The sequence below is a fragment of the Ornithodoros turicata genome, chromosome 3, assembly GCF_037126465.1.
Source record: "Ornithodoros turicata isolate Travis chromosome 3, ASM3712646v1, whole genome shotgun sequence".
Classification (NCBI taxonomy): domain Eukaryota; kingdom Metazoa; phylum Arthropoda; class Arachnida; order Ixodida; family Argasidae; genus Ornithodoros; species Ornithodoros turicata.
Window position 1 is genome coordinate 70,901,496 of NC_088203.1, and position 5,524 is coordinate 70,907,019.

Consider the following 5,524-nt stretch of genomic DNA (forward strand, 5'->3'; position numbering starts at 1 on the left):
GCTTAATTGCTCTTTGGTATTACATAGGAGGCCAGATAAGTATGTAACTTTTCATGATTTTGGAACAGCCGACGACACTGCAATTATTGACCATCTAGCCTTAGAATTTGACAGATTTTCTACAATGGTAGTTGTACTCGACAGCGATGAGGTTTGGTCGATATTCATTGGTATAGTGAAGTTCTGTTTGCAGTCTTATGTTCCTTTGAAGAGGAAGCGAACAGGCAGAAGGAGGCCATGGGTTACGCGTGAGATTATCCATCTTAAGCGTCGCATAAATAGGCGTACTAAAAGGGGTCACGCTGATACCGTAGTTATACGAGAGCTGAGGAAAAAGCTCCGCAACACGCTTAGGGCTAATAGACATACATTCCTTAACAGTACCTTGCGGGACTTTATGGTTAGTTCCCCACAAAAGTTCTGGCGTTATCTCACTCCTAACAGGAGAAGCATGAATCAAATACCTGCGAGTAGGACCCTCACTGCAGATTCCTTCAATGACCACTTCGTCTCAGTGTACTCTGTTGACGACAACAGTAGCCCATCGCATGTCAACGACAAAGAAATCCCTCAAATCCCTGATGTGTCTTTTAATTCGCCTGGTATTTTGTCCCTCCTGCTCAGCCTAGATACGAAAAAGAGCGAAGGGCCTGACGGTATCCCAAATGCCTTTTTAAAGCGCTATGCGGAGTGGATATCACTTTATTTAGAGTTAATATTCCGGAAGGTATACGATTCAGGACAAATTCCTCGTGCTTGGAAGTTAGCAAAGATAATACCAGTTCCAAAAAAATCTGAAGCGTTATCAGTCAATGATTATCGGCCTATTTCATTGCTGTCTAGTTGTTCGAAGATTTTTGAGCACATAGTATACTGTCATTTGTCTGGTTTCTTAGAAGAACATTCTGTGTTAAGCAGACTTCAGTATGGTTTTCGAAAGCGTTCTTCAACAACTTACCAACTCATCGAGTTTGTACATGATATTGCGATGTCTATTAATTCCTCTAAAGAGATGGACGTGATTTTTCTAGACCTGGAGAAAGCGTTCGACAGAGTGTCGCACTCAAAGCTACTCCTCAAACTTCGCTCCGTTTTTAAAAATAGTAAACTCATATCATGCCTAGAATCATACCTCACTGAAAGGCGGCAATTCGTATATTTTGATGGTTCACGTTCTCGTACGTCTACTGTAAGTTCCGGAGTCCCTCAAGGATCAGTCCTTGGGCCCTTGTTCTTCCTCCTATATATAAATGATTTGCCAAACGTAGTTTCCGTTGATATCAAGCTTTTCGCAGACGATTGCGTGCTGTATAAAGAGATAAGCTCACATCAAGACCAAGAATGCCTACAATCTTCTCTTGACTCTGTAAAAAATTGGTGCGATTCTTGGCAGATGTCCATTAACACACAAAAAAGCGTCCACATGAAGATAACAGCGAAAAAGAAAAATGTCTTTCCCTTCACGTATTCCGTCAGTGGGCGGCCTCTACAGAAGGTCGGTAAACACAAGTACCTAGGCCTTACAATTAGTGAGGATCTGAAATGGGATCAACACATAGCTGAAGTCATTAGTAGGGCCAGTAGAAAGCTTTACATGCTGAGGAGAAATCTTAGTAATGCCGATCGGCAGGTAAAGCTTACTGCTTATGAAACACTAGTACGTTCCATTATTGACTATGGGTCTCTCGTCTGGTTCCCAGAGATAGGAGCAAAGATAAAAGAACTTGAGCTAATTCAAAGGAAAGCAATCCGGTTTGTAAATAACAAATATTCTCGTTTCGATTCTCCAACTCGTATGCTCCAAGAGGCAGGAATCTTGAGCCTCCATGCTAGGAACAAAATACAACGTCTTAAACTCCTTTGGTCCATACTTAATGACGAGACTTGTATTGCAAAACGCAAGTATCTAACATTATCTAACGTTGGCAGTCGTCGCACTAAGCACACTAAACACTTGGTGCAATACCGCTTTAGGACCAACTGCTTGCGGCATTCTTTTTTCCCCAAAACCATTGATGACTGGAATAGCTTGCCACAGGTAGCTATTGACTGCGGCACTCTCACCTCTTTTTTAGCATGCATCACTGAACTCCTTCGGGAGCCATGATTATGTCCGTCCTTTCGTCTTGTATTTATTTTATTTTCAGTGCATTTATTTCCTCTTGGTACCTATTTAGTATATGGGCAGTGCACAGCCCTCGGTTGTTTTTGTAATTTAGAGATGTAGTTTAGTGTTGTATTTGTATGTCCCTCCTTCTATGGCGCTTGCGCCAGAAGTATTATAAATAAATAAAATATCCTAAGAGCATCATGCATGGACGAGGGTGACATCTGCAGGACGGTGAATCTGATCCTCAAATCATCCTCAACATGTCATTTTGGCACTATATAGCGTCCCTATGGCATCCTCAGATCATCCACAGATCCTACGCAAGGACCACTTGAGAATACTGCTAGAGCATTTCGAGGATGCAATTTTTTTTTATATTCACATCCCTTTTTCAGTATGCGCACTTATAAAACACCCCCCAAGTCGTCAGACAACCCATATCAATGTTTTTTTTTTCATTTATTGCACAGAGAACACTTGCATACTGACTCTGACTCCATGCATCTTGGTTAACTGCCAGAATGAAGTCTGGCTGTTCCTTTCTAGTACATAATGGACAATAAGCGCAGACGCACTCCGAAAGGTATTAGGAAAAACCTTTCCAGAAACAACACCGAAAGGTCAAGCAAAGATCTTCCCGGAACAGCACCGCAAGCGGTACTGCCCCGACGACCTTGTTATCGGCCGCGCGTTCAAAGACACGGCCCACCCAGGGGCGGACCGCGTTATCAAGAGGCCCTTCTCGAAAAATGAAGGACCGGCTCCCTTTCGCCTCCCTCCACCGCGAAAGAGACCAGCTGAAACGAAAGCTGTAACAGATACTGTTTATGGCTTTCACGCGACTCTCCGTACATTCGAGAGCCGTGCTCGTCTGCGACACAAAACAAAGGGTGAGCTGTCCATGTTTGTTTCGATTACGCGAGGAAAAACCACTAAAAGCGAAGAATTAATTGAAGTATTAGCTCTACATCACTGCAAAGTCTATGTTTCTTACTCATTCTGGTTTGAGAAATTCAGGTGAGGCCTTTGCTAGTCAAAAGCAGTAGGACAGAATCGCACGTTTCTGTCCTTTCCACGAGGTGGTGGTGATGGTGATTGGGCTTGCCGTTGTCGGCCTCACGAGAAATGCTACATGTATCATACCCCCGTATTCCCAACCAACCCTGAGGGCTCACTATGTAACCTCTAGCCCTGAGGGAGACGAATTTTGTTTCCCAAAGCGCCCGTATCTGCAAGGGGCGCCCCAAGGGCACGCGCCAGCCAAGTGAGCTCGCGAGCTCACTGTACGCTCCCTGAGGGACGCTCGCCTCGAAACAAACATGGATGACATGAAAGATGAAAGTCACTAAAAAGGTTAGCCAGCTGTAGGGATCGAACCCACATCTTCTGGATGTTTCATCGTTGATTTCTTAGGCAATTTGAGGCTTTATTTGTATCTGTCCCTTCTATGTTGTTCCAGCCTCAGAACATCAGTTTCTCTCTTGTTCGATGGATGACATGTGCATTTGTGGATCGCGTCGTGCGATTCGAGCGTTATACCCTCACGGTGGTATTGCCGTAGTGACGGTTCGACGAATTCGTGACTGGGAAAACTACCTTGTGCGGTACGACGAATATGAATTGAAAGAAAGATAAGTTGGCGTGTGCATGAACACTACAGACTATACTGAACATCAGGAGGGGCACGGACAATCCTGGCTTCCCTTGTCCGCCCATTCAGTGATTGTTACAATCTGGAATGAAGTTTGCAAGTCGAACGCGAACAGAACAGGAGAGATACCAAAGTAGCAGACGACAGCCATCGGAAGCGGAAATGAAGCGCGGTCCTGCGCATGCGCTTCTGCTTCGTTCTACGAGGAATCGGGCTGAATCCCCTTCGAGCCTCCCGACGGCCAGCCCTTCGCTGAGGGCGTGCACGTTTACGTTTGAGAAACGCATGCTGCCCTCAGGGGATGTTCGCCCTCAAGGGACCCTGGGCTAAGAGCGCCCTGAGGGCAAAGTTGCGGGTGGTTTGGGAATACGGCCCATAGACAATCATCCTTTTCGGAGGCAGATAATTTTATGCTGGACCACCCTTTATTTCAGAAGAATGTCAATCGGGCCCAGGTATCGGCCGTAAAAAAAAAAAGGTGTTTAGGGAGTCTGAGCTGGTAAACTAAACAAATGAATATTTCTCGTCTCACTATCTACTCACAGGGACGGGCACAGGACGTACCTGAATGACTCTTCACGGACTGTCCGCGAGTGTCATCCTCAGGATGTTCTGGGGATACACCTTGAAGGACGAGGACACGATGATACTGTGGGGACATCCTGAGGACCGTGTGTGTTCTTGGGGCTAGTTGCCTCCGCTCTGCGCGTGCGACCGGCAATGGCTCCAGGTACGTGTACCTTACGGTGGCCCAATCAACTGCTGGGAGCCCAAATATTTGCGCCGCCCTACTCCACAGTAAAAATGGGATATCGCATCGCAAAAAATAACGTTCTGCTGTCTCAGACATGCCACAAGACGGACAACCGTCCGTGCGACATATCCGAAAACGGTGCAAACGTTTACGCAGTGGGAGGACACCATGGGCCAGCTTCCACTGGAGACTAGCGCGCCGTGCATCAAGCCAGCCAGCAGTGATACGCTGCCAGGCGAATTTCGTTGGCACTGCTGGCCTTGCGGGACCCGGTCACATTTCCCTGTAGGCGGCGTAGAAGTCACGGACGCTCCACAAGGAAATGTCTTCATCTGGGCATTCGGCACGCAAGCGCCGCACGACAGCAACACAAGCACAAAAACAAGCAGGGAGTGCTTCCGCCCTGGGGCGAAGCTCGGGACTTTCGAGGAACCACCTGGTGGCGTATCCTAGGAAATACTGCACTAATGCGCAGGCCGGCTGCTCTGACGCACGGAGCGCCTCAAACAGAATACGCGATTGAAGCGCCAAGCACTTTTCTGGCACAGCCGGTACTCCCCAGCCACCCAGATCAGGGCTTCCGTGGAGTTGAGACCTAGACCCATTCAACGTATCCGCCCCACAGAAAGCGGAACGCGTGTCGTGTGATAGCTGCTTGTATTACCACTGGCGGGGATAAAATAGCCGCTAAAAACCACAAGCGACTGTAATGCCATGCTGCTAACAGCCGTGCCCGAAAAGTGATCGGCAGTTCAAAAAACTTAAGTTCTCGCAGCACAGCACTACAGCGGCTGAATACTCGAGGCCAGTTGACAGTTGAGACCCCTGCACTGTCAAAAACAACTCCCAGGATTTTAACTTGAGGTCTTACAGGAACTTGAAACGGTGCAGCACAGGTTGGCTGAACATTTAAAAAAAGAGCGACACTTTTGGACCTATTCAATCTTGCCCCAGAAACCGTACCGTAGTCTTCGAATGCTTTCAACACTGGCTCTTGGGTCCACGATCT